We start from the raw sequence: 27217 nt of genomic DNA on the forward strand, positions 1-27217 counted from the left end.
ACGTCACCATTTAAGATCAAAGAGTATCCGAGAGAATTACTTGTTAAATAGTAGCCAGCGCTCTGAGGAGCGATTCACCTGGGCACCCCAGCAAGTCATGAAAGGAAGGGTATGCATTAAACATAGTGTAGATTGGAGAATCTGACATTAATAATCTGAGAGATTGGGAAGAGATAGTGTCCGATACTAATGAAATGAAGGCAGTGACGTTCATTAATGGAATGAGGGTATCACCTTTAACAATATCAAAGTAAATGGTCATCTATCTGCTCCCATAGATGCCCCTGGTACTGGGGAAGGACTACTGAATTCCATCCTCAGTCCACAGAGTAAGCACTTTACCTCTTTGTTGCAGACTTTACTCACAGATCTTGGAGTCTCACAGTCTTTCTGTGCACCCAATTTAGACAAATGAATAAATAAATACATGAATACATATGTATAATGAAGCCTGCAAAATGAATTTGCCTCTAGGCTATCCCATTTTTAGGGCCAGATAATGGACTCTGAGGCCCAACGACATAATATGATATCCTCAGGATTATACCATTCCATCACATTTGGAAACTAGGATTAAAAAGACCTTTTGTACAACAAAAATCTGAACTCCTTACCTCGTCCTCTCATCTGGAGTGATCCAGCAGAGCAAAAAACATGTTGCAGCATAACCTGACTAATAGAGTGTTTTATGTCTCTCCCAGTATATGTCTACCCATTTCCCGGCAAAGGGGAAAAAACTGCCACACAATATATGTTAAAGTGTCTTGGGCTTTTCTTTCCACAAGTCGTTTAAAGGTGTCTTGGACTTTCCTTTCCATGAGTCATGTTGTGGTGTCTTTGTTTTTCCTTTCCATGAGTCATGTTGTGGTGTCTTGGCTTTCCTTTACACAAGTCATGTTGTGGTGTCTTCGGCTTACCTTTACACGAGTCATGTTGTGGTGCCATGGCTTTCTTTACACAAGTCATGTTGTGGTGTCTTGGCTTGCCTTTTCATGAGTCATGATGTGGTGTCTTGGCTTTCCTTTACCCGAGTCATGCTGTGGTGTCTTGACTTTCCTTTACACAAGTCATGTTGTGGTGTCTTGGCTTTCCTTTACACAAGTCATGTTGAGTTTTCTTGAACTATCCTTTACACAAGTCATGTTATGGTGTCTTGGTCTTTCCTTTATAGCATTCATGTTGTGTTGTCTTGGACTTTCCTTATCACAAGTCATGGTGTATCCTTTACCCGAGTCATGTTTTGTTGTCTTGGACTTTCCTTTACACGAGCCATGCTGTGGTGTCTTCAGCTTTCCATGAGTTATGTTGTGGTATCTTGGACTTTCCTTTACACAATTCATGTTGTGGTGTCTTGGCTTTCCTTGACATGAGTCATGTTGTGATGTCTTGATCTTCCTTTTACACAATTCATGTTGTGGTGTCTTGGCTTTCTTTTACGCAATTCATGTTGTGGTGTTTTGGCTTTCCTTTACACAAGTCATGTTGTGGTGTTTTGGCTTTCTTTTACACAAGTCATGTTTTGGTGTCTTGCTCTTTCCGTTCAAGGAGTCAGAGAGAGTGAGAGAACAGAGTAAGGCTTTAATAATATCTGTTTCTTCTGTGTCCTGTAAACTCAAATCAGCACAGCCTTTCCTATTCTATTGTTGTTAACGCTGACATTAGCAATGATTTATCTGAACTTTGTCCACATTATAAGAAAGGGTGGCAGCAAGTCTCGTTTACCCAGAAATCCTGTCTCTGTTTTGCATACAATCAAAGGTTCATATTCTGAACTTTTGACTAAATCAGTGCATGAAAATAAAGACAAATCAAAAATAGAGCTGAGCCCAGAACTTCAATAAGTAGTGGACATTGATAGCTAGGCAGATTACACATTTTGGCCCGCACCCTACATGTAAAAGCGTATGTATTCTTGTGATATATATCCCTGTTTTGCTATAATGTTTCTTTGCCCGGATGAACCTCAGTGGTCTGGGGTGCAGGCTTCAAACCTGTAGCTGTCTAGCGACAGAGTGGTTCAATTCCACCTTCTGAGCGAGGCAGCATTTGTGATGGGCTGCCCATTCACAGGGTAACTGATACATATGCTTTTTGTCAATTCTGTTTATGTTCACAACTTGTAGAAGACAGTATTTGGTAACTACATTTTCAGCAGCCCAGCCGACACGTGTTTTCTTCTCTGTTTTCAAGGCCACGTCACCATTTAAGATCAAAGAGTATCCGAGAGAATTACTTGTTAAATAGTAGCCAGCGCTCTGAGGAGCGATTCACCTGGGCACCCCAGCAAGTCATGAAAGGAAGGGTATGCATTAAACATAGTGTAGATTGGAGAATCTGACATTAATAATCTGAGAGATTGGGAAGAGATAGTGTCCGATACTAATGAAATGAAGGCAGTGACGTTCATTAATGGAATGAGGGTATCACCTTTAACAATATCAAAGTAAATGGTCATCTATCTGCTCCCATAGATGCCCCGGTACTGGGGAAGGACCACTGAATCCCATCCCCAGTCCACAGAGTAGGCACTTTACCTCTTTGTTGCAGACTTTACTCACAGATCTTGGAGTCTCACAGTCTTTGTGTGCACCCAATTTAAACAAATGAATAAATAAATACATGAATACATATGTATAATGAAGCCTGCAAAATGAATTTGCTTTTAGGCTATCCCATTTTTAGGGCCAGATAATGGACTCTGAGGCCCAACGACATAAAATGATATCCTCAGGATTATACCATTCCATCACATTTGGAAACTAGGATTAAAAAGACCTTTTGTACAACAAAAATCTGAACTCCTTACCTCGTCCTCTCATCTGGAGTGATCCAGCAGAGCAAAAAACATGTTGCAGCATAACCTGACTAATAGAGTGTTTTAAGTCTCCCCCAGTATATGTCTACCCATTTCCCGGCAAAGGGGAAAAAACTGCCACACAATTTATGTTAAAGTGTCTTGGGCTTTTCTTTCCACAAGTCATTTTGAGGTGTCTTGGACTTTCCTTTCCATGAGTCATGTTGTGGTGTCTTGGTTTTTCCTTTCCATGAGTCATGTTGTGGTGTCTTGGCTTTCCTTTACACAAGTCATGTTGTGGTGTCTTCGGCTTTCCTTTACACGAGTCATGTTGTGGTGCCATGGCTTTCTTTACACAAGTCATGTTGTGGTGTCTTGGCTTGCCTTTTCATGAGTCATGATGTGGTGTCTTGGCTTTCCTTTACCCGAGTCATGTTGTGGTGTCTTGACTTTCCTTTACACAAGTCATGTTGTGGTGTCTTGGCTTTCCTTTACACAAGTCATGTTGAGTTTTATTGAACTATACTTTACACAAGTCATGTTATGGTGTCTTGGTCTTTCCTTTACAGCATTCATGTTGTGTTGTCTTGGACTTTCCTTATCACAAGTCATGGTGTATCCTTTACCCGAGTCATGTTTTGTTGTCTTGGACTTTCCGTTACACGTGCCATGCTGTGGTGTCTTCAGCTTTCCATGAGTTATGTTGTGGTATCTTGGACTTTCCTTTACACAATTCATGTTGTGGTGTCTTGGCTTTCCTTGACATGAGTCATGTTGTGATGTCTTGATCTTCCTTTTACACAATTCATGTTGTGGTGTCTTGGCTTTCTTTTACGCAATTCATGTTGTGGTGTTTTGGCTTTCCTTTACACAAGTCATGTTGTGGTGTTTTGGCTTTCCTTTACACAAGTCATGTTTTGGTGTTTTGCTCTATCCGTTCAAGGAGTCAGAGAGAGTGAGAGAACAGAGTAAGGCTTTAATAATGTCTGTTTCTTCTGTGTTCTGTAAACTCAAATCAGCACGGCCTTTCCTATTCTATTGTTGTTATCGCTGACATTAGCAATGATTTATCTGAACTTTGTCCACATTATAATAAAGGGTGGCAGCAAGTCTCGTTTACCCAGAAATCCTTTCTCTGTTTTGCATATAATCAAAGGTTCATATTCTGATCTTTTGACTAAATCAGTGCATGAAAATAAAGACAAATCAAAAATAGAGCTGAGCCCAGAACTTCAATAAGTAGTGGACATTGATAGCTAGGCGGATTACACATTTTGGCCCGCACCCTACATGTAAAAGCTTATGTATTCTTGTGATATATATACCTGTTTTGCTATAATGTTTCTTTGCACGGATGAACCTCAGTGGTCTGGGGTGCAGGCTTCAAACCTGTAGCTGTCTAACGACAGAGTGGTTCAATTCCACCTTCTGGGCGAGGCAGCATTTGTGATGGGCTGCCCATTCACAGGGTAACTGATACATATGTTTTTTGTCAATTCTGTTTATATTCACAACTTGTAGTAGACAGTATTTGGTAACCACATTTTCAGCAGCCTAGCCGACACGTGTTTTCTTCTCTGTTTTCAAGGCCACGTCACCATTTAAGATCAAAGAGTATCCGAGAGAATTACTTGTTAAATAGTAGCCAGCGCTCTGAGGAGCGATTCACCTGGGCACCCCAGCAAGTCATGAAAGGAAGGGTATGCATTAAACATAGTGTAGATTGGAGAATCTGACATTAATAATCTGAGAGATTGGGAAGAGATAGTGTCCGATACTAATGAAATGAAGGCAGTGACGTTCATTAATGGAATGAGGGTATCACCTTTAACAATATCAAAGTAAATGGTCATCTATCTGCTCCCATAGATGCCCCTGGTACTGGGGAAGGACCACTGAATTCCATCCTCAGTCCACAGAGTAGGCACTTTACCTCTTTGTTGCAGACTTTACTCACAGATCTTGGAGTCTCACAGTCTTTCTGTGCACCCAATTTAGACAAATGAATAAATAAATACATGAATACATATGTATAATGAAGCCTGCAAAATGAATTTGCCTCTAGGCTATCCCATTTTTAGGGCCAGATAATGGACTCTGAGGCCCAACGACATAAAATGATATCCTCAGGATTATACCATTCCATCACATTTGGAAACTAGGATTAAAAAGACCTTTTGTACAACAAAAATCTGAACTCCTTACCTCGTCCTCTCATCTGGAGTGATCCTCCAGAGCAAAAAACAAGTTGCAGCATAACCTGACTAATAGAGTGTTTTAAGTCTCCCCCAGTATATGTCTCCCCGTTTCCCGGCAAAGGGGAAAAAACTGCCACACAATTTATGTTAAAGTGTCTTGGGCTTTTCTTTCCACAAGTCGTTTTGAGGTGTCTTGGACTTTCCTTTCCATGAGTCATGTTGTGGTGTCTTGGTTTTTCCTTTCCATGAGTCATGTTGTGGTGTCTTGGCTTTCCTTTACACAAGTCATGTTGTGGTGTCTTCGGCTTTCCTTTACACGAGTCATGCTGTGGTGCCATGGCTTTCCTTTACACAAGTCATGTTGTGGTGTCTTGGCTTGCCTTTTCATCAGTCACAATGTGGTGTCTTGGCTTTCCTTTACACGAGTCATGTTGTGGTGTCTTGACTTTCCTTTACACAAGTCATGTTGTGGTGTCTTGGCTTTCCTTTACACAAGTCATGTTGTGTTTTCTTGTACTATCCTTTACACAAGTCATGTTATGGTGTCTTGGTCGTTCCTTTACAGCATTCATGTTGTGTTGTCTTGGACTTTCCTTATCACAAGTCATGGTGTATCCTTTACCCGAGTCATGTTTTGTTGTCTTGGACTTTCCGTTACACGTGCCATGCTGTGGTGTCTTCAGCTTTCCATGAGTTATGTTGTGGTATCTTGGACTTTCCTTTACACAATTCATGTTGTGGTGTCTTGGCTTTCCTTGACATGAGTCATGTTGTGATGTCTTGATCTTCCTTTTACACAATTCATGTTGTGGTGTCTTGGCTTTCTTTTACGCAATTCATGTTGTGGTGTTTTGGCTTTCCTTTACACAAGTCATGTTGTGGTGTTTTGGCTTTCCTTTGCACAAGTCATGTTTTGGTGTTTTGCTCTATCCGTTCAAGGAGTCAGAGAGAGTGAGAGAACAGAGTAAGGCTTTAATAATGTCTGTTTCTTCTGTGTTCTGTAAACTCAAATCAGCACGGCCTTTCCTATTCTACTGTTGTTAACGCTGACATTAGCAATGATTTATCTGAACTTTGTCCACATTATAATAAAGGGTGGCAGCAAGTCTTGTTTACCCAGAAATCCTTTCTCTGTTTTGCATATAATCAAAGGTTCATATTCTGATCTTTTGACTAAATCAGTGCATGAAAATAAAGACAAATCAAAAATAGAGCTGAGCCCAGAACTTCAATAAGTAGTGGACATTGATAGCTAGGCGGATTACACATTTTGGCCCGCACCCTACATCTAAAAGCGTATGTATTCTTGTGATATATATACCTGTTTTGCTATAATGTTTCTTTGCACGGATGAACCTCAGTGGTCTGGGGTGCAGGCTTCAAACCTGTAGCTGTCTAACAACAGAGTGGTTCAATTCCACCTTCTGGGCGAGGCAGCATTTGTGATGGGCTGCCCATTCACAGGGTAACTGATACATATGTTTTTTGTCAATTCTGTTTATATTCACAACTTGTAGTAGACAGTATTTGGTAACCACATTTTCAGCAGCCCAGCCGACACGTGTTTTCTTCTCTGTTTTCAAGGCCACGTCACCATTTAAGATCAAAGAGTATCCGAGAGAATTACTTGTTAAATAGTAGCCAGCGCTCTGAGGAGCGATTCACCTGGGCACCCCAGCAAGTCATGAAAGGAAGGGTATGCATTAAACATAGTGTAGATTGGAGAATCTGACATTAATAATCTGAGAGATTGGGAAGAGATAGTGTCCGATACTAAAGAAATGAAGGCAGTGACGTTCATTAATGGAATGAGGGTATCACCTTTAACAATATCAAAGTAAATGGTCATCTATCTGCTCCCATAGATGCCCCCGGTACTGGGGAAGGACCACTGAATCCCATCCCCAGTCCACAGAGAAGGCACTTTACCTCTTTGTTGCAGACTTTACTCACAGATCTTGGAGTCTCACAGTCTTTCTGTGCACCCAATTAAAACAAATGAATAAATAAATACATGAATACATATGTATAATGAAGCCTGCAAAATGAATTTGCCTCTAGTCTATCCCATTTTTAGGGCCAGATAATGGACTCTGAGGCCCAATGACATAAAATGATATCCTCAGGATTATACCATTCCATCACATTTGGAAACTAGGATTAAAAAGACCTTTTGTACAACAAAAATCTGAACTCCTTACCTCGTCCTCTCATCTGGAGTGATCCAGCAGAGCAAAAAACATGTTGCAGCATAACCTGACTAATAGAGTGTTTTAAGTCTCCCCCAGTATATGTCTACCCTTTTCCCGGCAAAGGGGAAAAAACTGCCACACAATTTATGTTAAAGTGTCTTGGGCTTTTCTTTCAACAAGTCGTTTTGAGGTGTCTTGGACTTTCCTTTCCATGAGTCATGTTGTGGTGTCTTGGTTTTTCCTTTCCATGAGTCATGTTGTGGTGTCTTGGCTTTCCTTTACACAAGTCATGTTGTGGTGTCTTCGGCTTTCCTTTACACGAGTCATGCTGTGGTGCCATGGCTTTCCTTTACACAAGTCATGTTGTGGTGTCTTGGCTTGCCTTTTCATCAGTCACGATGTGGTGTCTTGGCTTTCCTTTACACGAGTCATGTTGTGGTGTCTTGACTTTACTTTACACAAGTCATGTTGTGGTGTCTTGGCTTTCCTTTACACAAGTCATGTTGTGTTTTCTTGTACTATCCTTTACACAAGTCATGTTATGGTGTCTTGGTCGTTCCTTTACAGCATTCATGTTGTGTTGTCTTGGACTTTCCTTATCACAAGTCATGGTGTATCCTTTACCCGAGTCATGTTTTGTTGTCTTGGACTTTCCGTTACACGTACCATGCTGTGGTGTCTTCAGCTTTCCATGAGTTATGTTGTGGTATCTTGGACTTTCCTTTACACAATTCATGTTGTGGTGTCTTGGCTTTCCTTGACATTAGTCATGTTGTGATGTCTTGATCTTCCTTTTACACAATTCATGTTGTGGTGTCTTGGCTTTCTTTTACGCAATTCATGTTGTGGTGTTTTGGCTTTCCTTTACACAAGTCATGTTGTGGTGTTTTGGCTTTCCTTTACACAAGTCATGTTTTGGTGTTTTGCTCTATCCGTTCAAGGAGTCAGAGAGAGTGAGAGAACAGAGTAAGGCTTTAATAATGTCTGTTTCTTCTGTGTTCTGTAAACTCAAATCAGCACGGCCTTTCCTATTCTATTGTTGTTAACGCTGACATTAGCAATGATTTATCTGAACTTTGTCCACATTATAAGAAAGGGTGGCAGCAAGTCTCGTTTACCCAGAAATCCTTTCTCTGTTTTGCATATAATCAAAGGTTCATATTCTGATCTTTTGACTAAATCAGTGCATGAAAATAAAGACAAATCAAAAATAGAGCTGAGCCCAGAACTTCAATAAGTAGTGGACATTGATAGCTAGGCGGATTACACATTTTGGCCCGCACCCTACATGTAAAAGCGTATGTATTCATGTGATATATATACCTGTTTTGCTATAATGTTTCTTTGCCCGGATGAACCTCAGTGGTCTGGGGTGCAAACTTCAAACCTGTAGCTGTCTAGCGACAGAGTGGTTCTATTCCACCTTCTGGGCGAGGCAGCTTTTGTGATGGGCTGCCCATTCACAGGGTAACTGATACATATGTTTTTTGTCAATTCTGTTTATGTTCACAACTTGTAGAAGACAGTATTTGGTAACTACATTTTCAGCAGCCCAGCCGACACGTGTTTTCTTCTCTGTTTTCAAGGCCACGTCACCATTTAAGATCAAAGAGTATCCGAGAGAATTACTTGTTAAATAGTAGCCAGCGCTCTGAGGAGCGATTCACCTGGGCACCCCAGCAAGTCATGAAAGGAAGGGTATGCATTAAACATAGTGTAGATTGGAGAATCTGACATTAATAATCTGAGAGATTGGGAAGAGATATTGTCCGATACTAATGAAATGAAGGCAGTGACGTTCATTAATGGAATGAGGGTATCACCTTTAACAATATCAAAGTAAATGGTCATCTATCTGCTCCCATAGATGCCCCTGGTACTGGGGAAGGACTACTGAATTCCATCCTCAGTCCACAGAGTAAGCACTTTACCTCTTTGTTGCAGACTTTACTCACAGATCTTGGAGTCTCACAGTCTTTCTGTGCACCCAATTTAGACAAATGAATAAATAAATACATGAATACATATGTATAATGAAGCCTGCAAAATGAATTTGCCTCTAGGCTATCCCATTTTTAGGGCCAGATAATGGACTCTGAGGCCCAACGACATAATATGATATCCTCAGGATTATACCATTCCATCACATTTGGAAACTAGGATTAAAAAGACCTTTTGTACAACAAAAATCTGAACTCCTTACCTCGTCCTCTCATCTGGAGTGATCCAGCAGAGCAAAAAACATGTTGCAGCATAACCTGACTAATAGAGTGTTTTATGTCTCTCCCAGTATATGTCTACCCATTTCCCGGCAAAGGGGAAAAAACTGCCACACAATATATGTTAAAGTGTCTTGGGCTTTTCTTTCCACAAGTCGTTTAAAGGTGTCTTGGACTTTCCTTTCCATGAGTCATGTTGTGGTGTCTTTGTTTTTCCTTTCCATGAGTCATGTTGTGGTGTCTTGGCTTTCCTTTACACAAGTCATGTTGTGGTGTCTTCGGCTTACCTTTACACGAGTCATGTTGTGGTGCCATGGCTTTCTTTACACAAGTCATGTTGTGGTGTCTTGGCTTGCCTTTTCATGAGTCATGATGTGGTGTCTTGGCTTTCCTTTACCCGAGTCATGCTGTGGTGTCTTGACTTTCCTTTACACAAGTCATGTTGTGGTGTCTTGGCTTTCCTTTACACAAGTCATGTTGAGTTTTCTTGAACTATCCTTTACACAAGTCATGTTATGGTGTCTTGGTCTTTCCTTTATAGCATTCATGTTGTGTTGTCTTGGACTTTCCTTATCACAAGTCATGGTGTATCCTTTACCCGAGTCATGTTTTGTTGTCTTGGACTTTCCTTTACACGAGCCATGCTGTGGTGTCTTCAGCTTTCCATGAGTTATGTTGTGGTATCTTGGACTTTCCTTTACACAATTCATGTTGTGGTGTCTTGGCTTTCCTTGACATGAGTCATGTTGTGATGTCTTGATCTTCCTTTTACACAATTCATGTTGTGGTGTCTTGGCTTTCTTTTACGCAATTCATGTTGTGGTGTTTTGGCTTTCCTTTACACAAGTCATGTTGTGGTGTTTTGGCTTTCTTTTACACAAGTCATGTTTTGGTGTCTTGCTCTTTCCGTTCAAGGAGTCAGAGAGAGTGAGAGAACAGAGTAAGGCTTTAATAATATCTGTTTCTTCTGTGTCCTGTAAACTCAAATCAGCACAGCCTTTCCTATTCTATTGTTGTTAACGCTGACATTAGCAATGATTTATCTGAACTTTGTCCACATTATAAGAAAGGGTGGCAGCAAGTCTCGTTTACCCAGAAATCCTGTCTCTGTTTTGCATACAATCAAAGGTTCATATTCTGAACTTTTGACTAAATCAGTGCATGAAAATAAAGACAAATCAAAAATAGAGCTGAGCCCAGAACTTCAATAAGTAGTGGACATTGATAGCTAGGCAGATTACACATTTTGGCCCGCACCCTACATGTAAAAGCGTATGTATTCTTGTGATATATATCCCTGTTTTGCTATAATGTTTCTTTGCCCGGATGAACCTCAGTGGTCTGGGGTGCAGGCTTCAAACCTGTAGCTGTCTAGCGACAGAGTGGTTCAATTCCACCTTCTGAGCGAGGCAGCATTTGTGATGGGCTGCCCATTCACAGGGTAACTGATACATATGCTTTTTGTCAATTCTGTTTATGTTCACAACTTGTAGAAGACAGTATTTGGTAACTACATTTTCAGCAGCCCAGCCGACACGTGTTTTCTTCTCTGTTTTCAAGGCCACGTCACCATTTAAGATCAAAGAGTATCCGAGAGAATTACTTGTTAAATAGTAGCCAGCGCTCTGAGGAGCGATTCACCTGGGCACCCCAGCAAGTCATGAAAGGAAGGGTATGCATTAAACATAGTGTAGATTGGAGAATCTGACATTAATAATCTGAGAGATTGGGAAGAGATAGTGTCCGATACTAATGAAATGAAGGCAGTGACGTTCATTAATGGAATGAGGGTATCACCTTTAACAATATCAAAGTAAATGGTCATCTATCTGCTCCCATAGATGCCCCCGGTACTGGGGAAGGACCACTGAATCCCATCCCCAGTCCACAGAGAAGGCACTTTACCTCTTTGTTGCAGACTTTACTCACAGATCTTGGAGTCTCACAGTCTTTCTGTGCACCCAATTAAAACAAATGAATAAATAAATACATGAATACATATGTATAATGAAGCCTGCAAAATGAATTTGCCTCTAGTCTATCCCATTTTTAGGGCCAGATAATGGACTCTGAGGCCCAACGACATAAAATGATATCCTCAGGATTATACCATTCCATCACATTTGGAAACTAGGATTAAAAAGACCTTTTGTACAACAAAAATCTGAACTCCTTACCTCGTCCTCTCATCTGGAGTGATCCAGCAGAGCAAAAAACATGTTGCAGCATAACCTGACTAATAGAGTGTTTTAAGTCTCCCCCAGTATATGTCTACCCATTTCCCGGCAAAGGGGAAAAAACTGCCACACAATTTATGTTAAAGTGTCTTGGGCTTTTCTTTCCACAAGTCATTTTGAGGTGTCTTGGACTTTCCTTTCCATGAGTCATGTTGTGGTGTCTTGGTTTTTCCTTTCCATGAGTCATGTTGTGGTGTCTTGGCTTTCCTTTACACAAGTCATGTTGTGGTGTCTTCGGCTTTCCTTTACACAAGTCATGTTGTGGTGTCTTGGCTTTCCTTTACACAAGTCATGTTGAGTTTTCTTGAACTATACTTTACACAAGTCATGTTATGGTGTCTTGGTCTTTCCTTTACAGCATTCATGTTGTGTTGTCTTGGACTTTCCTTATCACAAGTCATGGTGTATCCTTTACCCGAGTCATGTTTTGTTGTCTTGGACTTTCCGTTACACGTGCCATGCTGTGGTGTCTTCAGCTTTCCATGAGTTATGTTGTGGTATCTTGGACTTTCCTTTACACAATTCATGTTGTGGTGTCTTGGCTTTCCTTGACATGAGTCATGTTGTGATGTCTTGATCTTCCTTTTACACAATTCATGTTGTGGTGTCTTGGCTTTCTTTTACGCAATTCATGTTGTGGTGTTTTGGCTTTCCTTTACACAAGTCATGTTGTGGTGTTTTGGCTTTCCTTTACACAAGTCATGTTTTGGTGTTTTGCTCTATCCGTTCAAGGAGTCAGAGAGAGTGAGAGAACAGAGTAAGGCTTTAATAATGTCTGTTTCTTCTGTGTTCTGTAAACTCAAATCAGCACGGCCTTTCCTATTCTATTGTTGTTAACGCTGACATTAGCAATGATTTATCTGAACTTTGTCCACATTATAAGAAAGGGTGGCAGCAAGTCTCGTTTACCCAGAAATCCTTTCTCTGTTTTGCATATAATCAAAGGTTCATATTCTGAACTTTTGACTAAATCAGTGCATGAAAATAAAGACAAATCAAAAATAGAGCTGAGCCCAGAACTTCAATAAGTAGTGGACATTGATAGCTAGGCGGATTACACATTTTGGCCCGCACCCTACATGTTAAAGCGTATGTATTCATGTGATATATATACCTGTTTTGCTATAATGTTTCTTTGCCCGGATGAACCTCAGTGGTCTGGGGTGCAAACTTCAAACCTGTAGCAGTCTAGCGACAGAGTGGTTCAATTCCACCTTCTGGGCGAGGCAGTTTTTGTGATGGGCTGCCCATTCACAGGGTAACTGATACATATGTTTTTTGTCAATTCTGTTTATGTTCACAACTTGTAGAAGACAGTATTTGGTAACTACATTTTCAGCAGCCCAGCCGACACGTGTTTTCTTCTCTGTTTTCAAGGCCACGTCACCATTTAAGATCAAAGAGTATCCGAGAGAATTACTTGTTAAATAGTAGCCAGCGCTCTGAGGAGCGATTCACCTGGGCACCCCAGCAAGTCATGAAAGGAAGGGTACGCATTAAACATAGTGTAGATTGGAGAATCTGACATTAATAATCTGAGAGATTGGGAAGAGATAGTGTCCGATACTAATGAAATGAAGGCAGTGACGTTCATTAATGGAATGAGGGTATCACCTTTAACAATATCAAAGTAAATGGTCATCTATCTGCTCCCATAGATGCCCCCGGTACTGGGGAAGGACCACTGAATCCCATCCCCAGTCCACAGAGAAGGCACTTTACCTCTTTGTTGCAGACTTTACTCACAGATCTTGGAGTCTCACAGTCTTTCTGTGCACCCAATTAAAACAAATGAATAAATAAATACATGAATACATATGTATAATGAAGCCTGCAAAATGAATTTGCCTCTAGTCTATCCCATTTTTAGGGCCAGATAATGGACTCTGAGGCCCAACGACATAAAATGATATCCTCAGGATTATACCATTCCATCACATTTGGAAACTAGGATTAAAAAGACCTTTTGTACAACAAAAATCTGAACTCCTTACCTCGTCCTCTCATCTGGAGTGATCCTGCAGAGCAAAAAACATGTTGCAGCATAACCTGACTAATAGAGTGTTTTAAGTCTCCCCCAGTATATGTCTCCCCGTTTCCCGGCAAAGGGGAAAAAACTGCCACACAATTTATGTTAAAGTGTCTTGGGCTTTTCTTTCCACAAGTCGTTTTGAGGTGTCTTGGACTTTCCTTTCCATGAGTCATGTTGTGGTGTCTTGGTTTTTCCTTTCCATGAGTCATGTTGTGGTGTCTTGGCTTTCCTTTACACAAGTCATGTTGTGGTGTCTTCGGCTTTCCTTTACACGAGTCATGCTGTGGTGCCATGGCTTTCCTTTACACAAGTCATGTTGTGGTGTCTTGGCTTGCCTTTTCATCAGTCACGATGTGGTGTCTTGGCTTTCCTTTACACGAGTCATGTTGTGGTGTCTTGACTTTCCTTTACACAAGTCATGTTGTGGTGTCTTGGCTTTCCTTTACACAAGTCATGTTGTGTTTTCTTGTACTATCCTTTACACAAGTCATGTTATGGTGTCTTGGTCGTTCCTTTACAGCATTCATGTTGTGTTGTCTTGGACTTTCCTTATCACAAGTCATGGTGTATCCTTTACCCGAGTCATGTTTTGTTGTCTTGGACTTTCCGTTACACGTGCCATGCTGTGGTGTCTTCAGCTTTCCATGAGTTATGTTGTGGTATCTTGGACTTTCCTTTACACAATTCATGTTGTGGTGTCTTGGCTTTCCTTGACATGAGTCATGTTGTGATGTCTTGATCTTCCTTTTACACAATTCATGTTGTGGTGTCTTGGCTTTCTTTTACGCAATTCATGTTGTGGTGTTTTGGCTTTCCTTTACACAAGTCATGTTGTGGTGTTTTGGCTTTCCTTTGCACAAGTCATGTTTTGGTGTTTTGCTCTATCCGTTCAAGGAGTCAGAGAGAGTGAGAGAACAGAGTAAGGCTTTAATAATGTCTGTTTCTTCTGTGTTCTGTAAACTCAAATCAGCACGGCCTTTCCTATTCTATTGTTGTTATCGCTGACATTAGCAATGATTTATCTGAACTTTGTCCACATTATAATAAAGGGTGGCAGCAAGTCTCGTTTACCCAGAAATCCTTTCTCTGTTTTGCATATAATCAAAGGTTCATATTCTGATCTTTTGACTAAATCAGTGCATGAAAATAAAGACAAATCAAAAATAGAGCTGAGCCCAGAACTTCAATAAGTAGTGGACATTGATAGCTAGGCGGATTACACATTTTGGCCCGCACCCTACATGTAAAAGCTTATGTATTCTTGTGATATATATACCTGTTTTGCTATAATGTTTCTTTGCACGGATGAACCTCAGTGGTCTGGGGTGCAGGCTTCAAACCTGTAGCTGTCTAACGACAGAGTGGTTCAATTCCACCTTCTGGGCGAGGCAGCATTTGTGATGGGCTGCCCATTCACAGGGTAACTGATACATATGTTTTTTGTCAATTCTGTTTATATTCACAACTTGTAGTAGACAGTATTTGGTAACCACATTTTCAGCAGCCTAGCCGACACGTGTTTTCTTCTCTGTTTTCAAGGCCACGTCACCATTTAAGATCAAAGAGTATCCGAGAGAATTACTTGTTAAATAGTAGCCAGCGCTCTGAGGAGCGATTCACCTGGGCACCCCAGCAAGTCATGAAAGGAAGGGTATGCATTAAACATAGTGTAGATTGGAGAATCTGACATTAATAATCTGAGAGATTGGGAAGAGATAGTGTCCGATACTAATGAAATGAAGGCAGTGACGTTCATTAATGGAATGAGGGTATCACCTTTAACAATATCAAAGTAAATGGTCATCTATCTGCTCCCATAGATGCCCCTGGTACTGGGGAAGGACCACTGAATTCCATCCTCAGTCCACAGAGTAGGCACTTTACCTCTTTGTTGCAGACTTTACTCACAGATCTTGGAGTCTCACAGTCTTTCTGTGCACCCAATTTAGACAAATGAATAAATAAATACATGAATACATATGTATAATGAAGCCTGCAAAATGAATTTGCCTCTAGGCTATCCCATTTTTAGGGCCAGATAATGGACTCTGAGGCCCAACGACATAAAATGATATCCTCAGGATTATACCATTCCATCACATTTGGAAACTAGGATTAAAAAGACCTTTTGTACAACAAAAATCTGAACTCCTTACCTCGTCCTCTCATCTGGAGTGATCCTCCAGAGCAAAAAACAAGTTGCAGCATAACCTGACTAATAGAGTGTTTTAAGTCTCCCCCAGTATATGTCTCCCCGTTTCCCGGCAAAGGGGAAAAAACTGCCACACAATTTATGTTAAAGTGTCTTGGGCTTTTCTTTCCACAAGTCGTTTTGAGGTGTCTTGGACTTTCCTTTCCATGAGTCATGTTGTGGTGTCTTGGTTTTTCCTTTCCATGAGTCATGTTGTGGTGTCTTGGCTTTCCTTTACACAAGTCATGTTGTGGTGTCTTCGGCTTTCCTTTACACGAGTCATGCTGTGGTGCCATGGCTTTCCTTTACACAAGTCATGTTGTGGTGTCTTGGCTTGCCTTTTCATCAGTCACAATGTGGTGTCTTGGCTTTCCTTTACACGAGTCATGTTGTGGTGTCTTGACTTTCCTTTACACAAGTCATGTTGTGGTGTCTTGGCTTTCCTTTACACAAGTCATGTTGTGTTTTCTTGTACTATCCTTTACACAAGTCATGTTATGGTGTCTTGGTCGTTCCTTTACAGCATTCATGTTGTGTTGTCTTGGACTTTCCTTATCACAAGTCATGGTGTATCCTTTACCCGAGTCATGTTTTGTTGTCTTGGACTTTCCGTTACACGTGCCATGCTGTGGTGTCTTCAGCTTTCCATGAGTTATGTTGTGGTATCTTGGACTTTCCTTTACACAATTCATGTTGTGGTGTCTTGGCTTTCCTTGACATGAGTCATGTTGTGATGTCTTGATCTTCCTTTTACACAATTCATGTTGTGGTGTCTTGGCTTTCTTTTACGCAATTCATGTTGTGGTGTTTTGGCTTTCCTTTACACAAGTCATGTTGTGGTGTTTTGGCTTTCCTTTGCACAAGTCATGTTTTGGTGTTTTGCTCTATCCGTTCAAGGAGTCAGAGAGAGTGAGAGAACAGAGTAAGGCTTTAATAATGTCTGTTTCTTCTGTGTTCTGTAAACTCAAATCAGCACGGCCTTTCCTATTCTACTGTTGTTAACGCTGACATTAGCAATGATTTATCTGAACTTTGTCCACATTATAATAAAGGGTGGCAGCAAGTCTCGTTTACCCAGAAATCCTTTCTCTGTTTTGCATATAATCAAAGGTTCATATTCTGATCTTTTGACTAAATCAGTGCATGAAAATAAAGACAAATCAAAAATAGAGCTGAGCCCAGAACTTCAATAAGTAGTGGACATTGATAGCTAGGCGGATTACACATTTTGGCCCGCACCCTACATGTAAAAGCGTATGTATTCTTGTGATATATATACCTGTTTTGCTATAATGTTTCTTTGCACGGATGAACCTCAGTGGTCTGGGGTGCAGGCTTCAAACCTGTAGCTGTCTAACAACAGAGTGGTTCAATTCCACCTTCTGGGCGAGGCAGCATTTGTGATGGGCTGCCCATTCACAGGGTAACTGATACATATGTTTTTTGTCAATTCTGTTTATATTCACAACTTGTAGTAGACAGTATTTGGTAACCACATTTTCAGCAGCCCAGCCGACACGTGTTTTCTTCTCTGTTTTCAAGGCCACGTCACCATTTAAGATCAAAGAGTATCCGAGAGAATTACTTGTTAAATAGTAGCCAGCGCTCTGAGGAGCGATTCACCTGGGCACCCCAGCAAGTCATGAAAGGAAGGGTATGCATTAAACATAGTGTAGATTGGAGAATCTGACATTAATAATCTGAGAGATTGGGAAGAGATAGTGTCCGATACTAATGAAATGAAGGCAGTGACGTTCATTAATGGAATGAGGGTATCACCTTTAACAATATCAAAGTAAATGGTCATCTATCTGCTCCCATAGATGCCCCCGGTACTGGGGAAGGACCACTGAATCCCATCCCCAGTCCACAGAGAAGGCACTTTACCTCTTTGTTGCAGACTTTACTCACAGATCTTGGAGTCTCACAGTCTTTCTGTGCACCCAATTAAAACAAATGAATAAATAAATACATGAATACATATGTATAATGAAGCCTGCAAAATGAATTTGCCTCTAGTCTATCCCATTTTTAGGGCCAGATAATGGACTCTGAGGCCCAATGACATAAAATGATATCCTCAGGATTATACCATTCCATCACATTTGGAAACTAGGATTAAAAAGACCTTTTGTACAACAAAAATCTGAACTCCTTACCTCGTCCTCTCATCTGGAGTGATCCAGCAGAGCAAAAAACATGTTGCAGCATAACCTGACTAATAGAGTGTTTTACGTCTCCCCCAGTATATGTCTACCCTTTTCCCGGCAAAGGGGAAAAAACTGCCACACAATTTATGTTAAAGTGTCTTGGGCTTTTCTTTCAACAAGTCGTTTTGAGGTGTCTTGACTTTCCTTTCCATGAGTCATGTTGTGGTGTCTTGGTTTTTCCTTTCCATGAGTCATGTTGTGGTGTCTTGGCTTTCCTTTACACAAGTCATGTTGTGGTGTCTTCGGCTTTCCTTTACACGAGTCATGCTGTGGTGCCATGGCTTTCCTTTACACAAGTCATGTTGTGGTGTCTTGGCTTGCCTTTTCATCAGTCACGATGTGGTGTCTTGGCTTTCCTTTACACGAGTCATGTTGTGGTGTCTTGACTTTACTTTACACAAGTCATGTTGTGGTGTCTTGGCTTTCCTTTACACAAGTCAAGTTGTGTTTTCTTGTACTATCCTTTACACAAGTCATGTTATGGTGTCTTGGTCGTTCCTTTACAGCATTCATGTTGTGTTGTCTTGGACTTTCCTTATCACAAGTCATGGTGTATCCTTTACCCGAGTCATGTTTTGTTGTCTTGGACTTTCCGTTACACGTACCATGCTGTGGTGTCTTCAGCTTTCCATGAGTTATGTTGTGGTATCTTGGACTTTCCTTTACACAATTCATGTTGTGGTGTCTTGGCTTTCCTTGACATTAGTCATGTTGTGATGTCTTGATCTTCCTTTTACACAATTCATGTTGTGGTGTCTTGGCTTTCTTTTACGCAATTCATGTTGTGGTGTTTTGGCTTTCCTTTACACAAGTCATGTTGTGGTGTTTTGGCTTTCCTTTACACAAGTCATGTTTTGGTGTTTTGCTCTATCCGTTCAAGGAGTCAGAGAGAGTGAGAGAACAGAGTAAGGCTTTAATAATGTCTGTTTCTTCTGTGTTCTGTAAACTCAAATCAGCACGGCCTTTCCTATTCTATTGTTGTTAACGCTGACATTAGCAATGATTTATCTGAACTTTGTCCACATTATAAGAAAGGATGGCAGCAAGTCTCGTTTACCCAGAAATCCTTTCTCTGTTTTGCATATAATCAAAGGTTCATATTCTGATCTTTTGACTAAATCAGTGCATGAAAATAAAGACAAATCAAAAATAGAGCTGAGCCCAGAACTTCAATAAGTAGTGGACATTGATAGCTAGGCGGATTACACATTTTGGCCCGCACCCTACATGTAAAAGCGTATGTATTCATGTGATATATATACCTGTTTTGCTATAATGTTTATTTGCCCGGATGAACCTCAGTGGTCTGGGGTGCAAACTTCAAACCTGTAGCTGTCTAGCGACAGAGTGGTTCTATTCCACCTTCTGGGCGAGGCAGCTTTTGTGATGGGCTGCCCATTCACAGGGTAACTGATACATATGTTTTTTGTCAATTCTGTTTATGTTCACAACTTGTAGAAGACAGTATTTGGTAACTACATTTTCAGCAGCCCAGCCGACACGTGTTTTCTTCTCTGTTTTCAAGGCCACGTCACCATTTAAGATCAAAGAGTATCCGAGAGAATTACTTGTTAAATAGTAGCCAGCGCTCTGAGGAGCGATTCACCTGGGCACCCCAGCAAGTCATGAAAGGAAGGGTATGCATTAAACATAGTGTAGATTGGAGAATCTGACATTAATAATCTGAGAGATTGGGAAGAGATAGTGTCCAATACTAATGAAATGAAGGCAGTGACGTTCATTAATGGAATGAGGGTATCACCTTTAACAATATCAAAGTAAATGGTCATCTATCTGCTCCCATAGATGCCCCTGGTACTGGGGAAGGACCACTGAATTCCATCCTCAGTCCACAGAGTAGGCACTTTACCTCTTTGTTGCAGACTTTACTCACAGATCTTGGAGTCTCACAGTCTTTCTGTGCACCCAATTTAGACAAATGAATAAATAAATACATGAATACATATGTATAATGAAGCCTGCAAAATGAATTTGCCTCTAGGCTATCCCATTTTTAGGGCCAGATAATGGACTCTGAGGCCCAACAACATAATATGATATCCTCAGGATTATACCATTCCATCACATTTGGAAACTAGGATTAAAAAGACCTTTTGTACAACAAAAATCTGAACTCCTTACCTCGTCCTCTCATCTGGAGTGATCCTCCAGAGCAAAAAACATGTTGCAGCATAACCTGACTAATAGAGTGTTTTAAGTCTCCCCCAGTATATGTCTCCCCGTTTCCCGGCAAAGGGGAAAAAACTGCCACACAATTTATGTTAAAGTGTCTTGGGCTTTTCTTTCCACAAGTCGTTTTGAGGTGTCTTGGACTTTCCTTTCCATGAGTCATGTTGTGGTGTCTTGGTTTTTCCTTTCCATGAGTCATGTTGTGGTGTCTTGGCTTTCCTTTACACAAGTCATGTTGTGGTGTCTTCGGCTTTCCTTTACACGAGTCATGCTGTGGTGCCATGGCTTTCCTTTACACAAGTCATGTTGTGGTGTCTTGGCTTGCCTTTTCATCAGTCACGATGTGGTGTCTTGGCTTTCCTTTACACGAGTCATGTTGTGGTGTCTTGACTTTCCTTTACACAAGTCATGTTGTGGTGTCTTGGCTTTCCTTTACACAAGTCATGTTGTGTTTTCTTGTACTATCCTTTACACAAGTCATGTTATGGTGTCTTGGTCGTTCCTTTACAGCATTCATGTTGTGTTGTCTTGGACTTTCCTTATCACAAGTCATGGTGTATCCTTTACCCGAGTCATGTTTTGTTGTCTTGGACTTTCCGTTACACGTGCCATGCTGTGGTGTCTTCAGCTTTCCATGAGTTATGTTGTGGTATCTTGGACTTTCCTTTACACAATTCATGTTGTGGTGTCTTGGCTTTCCTTGACATGAGTCATGTTGTGATGTCTTGATCTTCCTTTTACACAATTCATGTTGTGGTGTCTTGGCTTTCTTTTACGCAATTCATGTTGTGGTGTTTTGGCTTTCCTTTACACAAGTCATGTTGTGGTGTTTTGGCTTTCCTTTGCACAAGTCATGTTTTGGTGTTTTGCTCTATCCGTTCAAGGAGTCAGAGAGAGTGAGAGAACAGAGTAAGGCTTTAATAATGTCTGTTTCTTCTGTGTTCTGTAAACTCAAATCAGCACGGCCTTTCCTATTCTACTGTTGTTAACGCTGACATTAGCAATGATTTATCTGAACTTTGTCCACATTTTAATAAAGGGTGGCAGCAAGTCTCGTTTACCCAGAAATCCTTTCTCTGTTTTGCATATAATCAAAGGTTCATATTCTGATCTTTTGACTAAATCAGTGCATGAAAATAAAGACAAATCAAAAATAGAGCTGAGCCCAGAACTTCAATAAGTAGTGGACATTGATAGCTAGGCGGATTACACATTTTGGCCCGCACCCTACATGTAAAAGCGTATGTATTCTTGTGATATATATACCTGTTTTGCTATAATGTTTCTTTGCACGGATGAACCTCAGTGGTCTGGGGTGCAGGCTTCAAACCTGTAGCTGTCTAACGACAGAGTGGTTCAATTCCACCTTCTGGGCGAGGCAGCATTTGTGATGGGCTGCCCATTCACAGGGTAACTGATACATATGTTTTTTGTCAATTCTGTTTATATTCACAACTTGTAGTAGACAGTATTTGGTAACCACATTTTCAGCAGCCCAGCCGACACGTGTTTTCTTCTCTGTTTTCAAGGCCACGTCACCATTTAAGATCAAAGAGTATCCGAGAGAATTACTTGTTAAATAGTAGCCAGCGCTCTGAGGAGCGATTCACCTGGGCACCCCAGCAAGTCATGAAAGGAAGGGTATGCATTAAACATAGTGTAGATTGGAGAATCTGACATTAATAATCTGAGAGATTGGGAAGAGATAGTGTCCGATACTAATGAAATGAAGGCAGTGACGTTCATTAATGGAATGAGGGTATCACCTTTAACAATATCAAAGTAAATGGTCATCTATCTGCTCCCATAGATGCCCCCGGTACTGGGGAAGGACCACTGAATCCCATCCCCAGTCCACAGAGAAGGCACTTTACCTCTTTGTTGCAGACTTTACTCACAGATCTTGGAGTCTCACAGTCTTTCTGTGCACCCAATTAAAACAAATGAATAAATAAATACATGAATACATATGTATAATGAAGCCTGCAAAATGAATTTGCCTCTAGTCTATCCCATTTTTAGGGCCAGATAATGGACTCTGAGGCCCAATGACATAAAATGATATCCTCAGGATTATACCATTCCATCACATTTGGAAACTAGGATTAAAAAGACCTTTTGTACAACAAAAATCTGAACTCCTTACCTCGTCCTCTCATCTGGAGTGATCCAGCAGAGCAAAAAACATGTTGCAGCATAACCTGACTAATAGAGTGTTTTAAGTCTCCCCCAGTATATGTCTACCCTTTTCCCGGCAAAGGGGAAAAAACTGCCACACAATTTATGTTAAAGTGTCTTGGGCTTTTCTTTCCACAAGTCGTTTTGAGGTGTCTTGGACTTTCCTTTCCATGAGTCATGTTGTGGTGTCTTGGTTTTTCCTTTCCATGAGTCATGTTGTGGTGTCTTGGCTTTCCTTTACACAAGTCATGTTGTGGTGTCTTCGGCTTTCCTTTACACGAGTCATGCTGTGGTGCCATGGCTTTCCTTTACACAAGTCATGTTGTGGTGTCTTGGCTTGCCTTTTCATCAGTCACGATGTGGTGTCTTGGCTTTCCTTTACACGAGTCATGTTGTGGTGTCTTGACTTTACTTTACACAAGTCATGTTGTGGTGTCTTGGCTTTCCTTTACACAAGTCATGTTGTGTTTTCTTGTACTATCCTTTACACAAGTCATGTTATGGTGTCTTGGTCGTTCCTTTACAGCATTCATGTTGTGTTGTCTTGGACTTTCCTTATCACAAGTCATGGTGTATCCTTTACCCGAGTCATGTTTTGTTGTCTTGGACTTTCCGTTACACGTACCATGCTGTGGTGTCTTCAGCTTTCCATGAGTTATGTTGTGGTATCTTGGACTTTCCTTTACACAATTCATGTTGTGGTGTCTTGGCTTTCCTTGACATTAGTCATGTTGTGATGTCTTGATCTTCCTTTTACACAATTCATGTTGTGGTGTCTTGGCTTTCTTTTACGCAATTCATGTTGTGGTGTTTTGGCTTTCCTTTACACAAGTCATGTTGTGGTGTTTTGGCTTTCCTTTGCACAAGTCATGTTTTGGTGTTTTGCTCTATCCGTTCAAGGAGTCAGAGAGAGTGAGAGAACAGAGTAAGGCTTTAATAATGTCTGTTTCTTCTGTGTTCTGTAAACTCAAATCAGCACGGCCTTTCCTATTCTACTGTTGTTAACGCTGACATTAGCAATGATTTATCTGAACTTTGTCCACATTTTAATAAAGGGTGGCAGCAAGTCTCGTTTACCCAGAAATCCTTTCTCTGTTTTGCATATAATCAAAGGTTCATATTCTGATCTTTTGACTAAATCAGTGCATGAAAATAAAGACAAATCAAAAATAGAGCTGAGCCCAGAACTTCAATAAGTAGTGGACATTGATAGCTAGGCGGATTACACATTTTGGCCCGCACCCTACATGTAAAAGCGTATGTATTCTTGTGATATATATACCTGTTTTGCTATAATGTTTCTTTGCACGGATGAACCTCAGTGGTCTGGGGTGCAGGCTTCAAACCTGTAGCTGTCTAACGACAGAGTGGTTCAATTCCACCTTCTGGGCGAGGCAGCATTTGTGATGGGCTGCCCATTCACAGGGTAACTGATACATATGTTTTTTGTCAATTCTGTTTATATTCACAACTTGTAGTAGACAGTATTTGGTAACCACATTTTCAGCAGCCCAGCCGACACGTGTTTTCTTCTCTGTTTTCAAGGCCACGTCACCATTTAAGATCAAAGAGTATCCGAGAGAATTACTTGTTAAATAGTAGCCAGCGCTCTGAGGAGCGATTCACCTGGGCACCCCAGCAAGTCATGAAAGGAAGGGTATGCATTAAACATAGTGTAGATTGGAGAATCTGACATTAATAATCTGAGAGATTGGGAAGAGATAGTGTCCGATACTAATGAAATGAAGGCAGTGACGTTCATTAATGGAATGAGGGTATCACCTTTAACAATATCAAAGTAAATGGTCATCTATCTGCTCCCATAGATGCCCCCGGTACTGGGGAAGGACCACTGAATCCCATCCCCAGTCCACAGAGAAGGCACTTTACCTCTTTGTTGCAGACTTTACTCACAGATCTTGGAGTCTCACAGTCTTTCTGTGCACCCAATTAAAACAAATGAATAAATAAATACATGAATACATATGTATAATGAAGCCTGCAAAATGAATTTGCCTCTAGTCTATCCCATTTTTAGGGCCAGATAATGGACTCTGAGGCCCAATGACATAAAATGATATCCTCAGGATTATACCATTCCATCACATTTGGAAACTAGGATTAAAAAGACCTTTTGTACAACAAAAATCTGAACTCCTTACCTCGTCCTCTCATCTGGAGTGATCCAGCAGAGCAAAAAACATGTTGCAGCATAACCTGACTAATAGAGTGTTTTAAGTCTCCCCCAGTATATGTCTACCCTTTTCCCGGCAAAGGGGAAAAAACTGCCACACAATTTATGTTAAAGTGTCTTGGGCTTTTCTTTCCACAAGTCGTTTTGAGGTGTCTTGGACTTTCCTTTCCATGAGTCATGTTGTGGTGTCTTGGTTTTTCCTTTCCATGAGTCATGTTGTGGTGTCTTGGCTTTCCTTTACACAAGTCATGTTGTGGTGTCTTCGGCTTTCCTTTACACGAGTCATGCTGTGGTGCCATGGCTTTCCTTTACACAAGTCATGTTGTGGTGTCTTGGCTTGCCTTTTCATCAGTCACGATGTGGTGTCTTGGCTTTCCTTTACACGAGTCATGTTGTGGTGTCTTGACTTTACTTTACACAAGTCATGTTGTGGTGTCTTGGCTTTCCTTTACACAAGTCATGTTGTGTTTTCTTGTACTATCCTTTACACAAGTCATGTTATGGTGTCTTGGTCGTTCCTTTACAGCATTCATGTTGTGTTGTCTTGGACTTTCCTTATCACAAGTCATGGTGTATCCTTTACCCGAGTCATGTTTTGTTGTCTTGGACTTTCCGTTACACGTACCATGCTGTGGTGTCTTCAGCTTTCCATGAGTTATGTTGTGGTATCTTGGACTTTCCTTTACACAATTCATGTTGTGGTGTCTTGGCTTTCCTTGACATTAGTCATGTTGTGATGTCTTGATCTTCCTTTTACACAATTCATGTTGTGGTGTCTTGGCTTTCTTTTACGCAATTCATGTTGTGGTGTTTTGGCTTTCCTTTACACAAGTCATGTTGTGGTGTTTTGGCTTTCCTTTACACAAGTCATGTTTTGGTGTTTTGCTCTATCCGTTCAAGGAGTCAGAGAGAGTGAGAGAACAGAGTAAGGCTTTAATAATGTCTGTTTCTTCTGTGTTCTGTAAACTCAAATCAGCACGGCCTTTCCTATTCTATTGTTGTTAACGCTGACATTAGCAATGATTTATCTGAACTTTGTCCACATTATAAGAAAGGGTGGCAGCAAGTCTCGTTTACCCAGAAATCCTTTCTCTGTTTTGCATATAATCAAAGGTTCATATTCTGATCTTTTGACTAAATCAGTGCATGAAAATAAAGACAAATCAAAAATAGAGCTGAGCCCAGAACTTCAATAAGTAGTGGACATTGATAGCTAGGCGGATTACACATTTTGGCCCGCACCCTACATGTAAAAGCGTATGTATTCATGTGATATATATACCTGTTTTGCTATAATGTTTATTTGCCCGGATGAACCTCAGTGGTCTGGGGTGCAAACTTCAAACCTGTAGCTGTCTAGCGACAGAGTGGTTCTATTCCACCTTCTGGGCGAGGCAGCTTTTGTGATGGGCTGCCCATTCACAGGGTAACTGATACATATGTTTTTTGTCAATTCTGTTTATGTACACAACTTGTAGAAGACAGTATTTGGTAACTACATTTTCAGCAGCCCAGCCGACACGTGTTTTCTTCTCTGTTTTCAAGGCCACGTCACCATTTAAGATCAAAGAGTATCCGAGAGAATTACTTGTTAAATAGTAGCCAGCGCTCTGAGGAGCGATTCACCTGGGCACCCCAGCAAGTCATGAAAGGAAGGGTATGCATTAAACATAGTGTAGATTGGAGAATCTGACATTAATAATCTGAGAGATTGGGAAGAGATAGTGTCCAATACTAATGAAATGAAGGCAGTGACGTTCATTAATGGAATGAGGGTATCACCTTTAACAATATCAAAGTAAATGGTCATCTATCTGCTCCCATAGATGCCCCTGGTACTGGGGAAGGACCACTGAATTCCATCCTCAGTCCACAGAGTAGGCACTTTACCTCTTTGTTGCAGACTTTACTCACAGATCTTGGAGTCTCACAGTCTTTCTGTGCACCCAATTTAGACAAATGAATAAATAAATACATGAATACATATGTATAATGAAGCCTGCAAAATGAATTTGCCTCTAGGCTATCCCATTTTTAGGGCCAGATAATGGACTCTGAGGCCCAACGACATAATATGATATCCTCAGGATTATACCATTCCATCACATTTGGAAACTAGGATTAAAAAGACCTTTTGTACAACAAAAATCTGAACTCCTTACCTCGTCCTCTCATCTGGAGTGATCCAGCAGAGCAAAAAACATGTTGCAGCATAACCTGACTAATAGAGTGTTTTATGTCTCTCCCAGTATATGTCTACCCATTTCCCGGCAAAGGGGAAAAAACTGCCACACAATATATGTTAAAGTGTCTTGGGCTTTTCTTTCCACAAGTCGTTTAAAGGTGTCTTGGACTTTCCTTTCCATGAGTCATGTTGTGGTGTCTTTGTTTTTCCTTTCCATGAGTCATGTTGTGGTGTCTTGGCTTTCCTTTACACAAGTCATGTTGTGGTGTCTTCGGCTTACCTTTACACGAGTCATGTTGTGGTGCCATGGCTTTCTTTACACAAGTCATGTTGTGGTGTCTTGGCTTGCCTTTTCATGAGTCATGATGTGGTGTCTTGGCTTTCCTTTACCCGAGTC

At 40.9% G+C, this 27217-nt stretch overlaps 12 non-coding genes across 12 annotated transcripts; all 12 read left to right on the forward strand.

Moving 5' to 3' along the window:
- Positions 1 to 1950: 1950 nt before the first annotated feature.
- TRNASTOP-UCA (transfer RNA opal suppressor (anticodon UCA)) lies at positions 1951 to 2037 on the forward strand. The gene has a single exon. It is a non-coding gene; the product is annotated as a tRNA-Sec (tRNA).
- A 2105-nt stretch (positions 2038 to 4142) lies between these two features.
- TRNASTOP-UCA (transfer RNA opal suppressor (anticodon UCA)) lies at positions 4143 to 4229 on the forward strand. Its single transcript has one exon. It is a non-coding gene; the product is annotated as a tRNA-Sec (tRNA).
- A 2107-nt stretch (positions 4230 to 6336) lies between these two features.
- TRNASTOP-UCA (transfer RNA opal suppressor (anticodon UCA)) lies at positions 6337 to 6423 on the forward strand. Its single transcript has one exon. It is a non-coding gene; the product is annotated as a tRNA-Sec (tRNA).
- Positions 6424 to 8530: 2107 nt separating this feature from the next.
- On the forward strand, positions 8531 to 8617 carry TRNASTOP-UCA (transfer RNA opal suppressor (anticodon UCA)). The gene has a single exon. It is a non-coding gene; the product is annotated as a tRNA-Sec (tRNA).
- A 2106-nt stretch (positions 8618 to 10723) lies between these two features.
- Positions 10724 to 10810, forward strand: TRNASTOP-UCA (transfer RNA opal suppressor (anticodon UCA)). The gene has a single exon. It is a non-coding gene; the product is annotated as a tRNA-Sec (tRNA).
- Positions 10811 to 12777: 1967 nt separating this feature from the next.
- Positions 12778 to 12864, forward strand: TRNASTOP-UCA (transfer RNA opal suppressor (anticodon UCA)). The gene has a single exon. It is a non-coding gene; the product is annotated as a tRNA-Sec (tRNA).
- Positions 12865 to 14971: 2107 nt separating this feature from the next.
- On the forward strand, positions 14972 to 15058 carry TRNASTOP-UCA (transfer RNA opal suppressor (anticodon UCA)). Its single transcript has one exon. It is a non-coding gene; the product is annotated as a tRNA-Sec (tRNA).
- Positions 15059 to 17165: 2107 nt separating this feature from the next.
- Positions 17166 to 17252, forward strand: TRNASTOP-UCA (transfer RNA opal suppressor (anticodon UCA)). Its single transcript has one exon. It is a non-coding gene; the product is annotated as a tRNA-Sec (tRNA).
- Positions 17253 to 19358: 2106 nt separating this feature from the next.
- Positions 19359 to 19445, forward strand: TRNASTOP-UCA (transfer RNA opal suppressor (anticodon UCA)). The gene has a single exon. It is a non-coding gene; the product is annotated as a tRNA-Sec (tRNA).
- Positions 19446 to 21552: 2107 nt separating this feature from the next.
- On the forward strand, positions 21553 to 21639 carry TRNASTOP-UCA (transfer RNA opal suppressor (anticodon UCA)). The gene has a single exon. It is a non-coding gene; the product is annotated as a tRNA-Sec (tRNA).
- A 2107-nt stretch (positions 21640 to 23746) lies between these two features.
- Positions 23747 to 23833, forward strand: TRNASTOP-UCA (transfer RNA opal suppressor (anticodon UCA)). The gene has a single exon. It is a non-coding gene; the product is annotated as a tRNA-Sec (tRNA).
- Positions 23834 to 25940: 2107 nt separating this feature from the next.
- TRNASTOP-UCA (transfer RNA opal suppressor (anticodon UCA)) lies at positions 25941 to 26027 on the forward strand. Its single transcript has one exon. It is a non-coding gene; the product is annotated as a tRNA-Sec (tRNA).
- Positions 26028 to 27217: the final 1190 nt, after the last annotated feature.

This window comes from Lissotriton vulgaris, chromosome 5, assembly GCF_964263255.1.
Source record: "Lissotriton vulgaris chromosome 5, aLisVul1.2, whole genome shotgun sequence".
In the NCBI taxonomy this organism is placed as follows: domain Eukaryota; kingdom Metazoa; phylum Chordata; class Amphibia; order Caudata; family Salamandridae; genus Lissotriton; species Lissotriton vulgaris.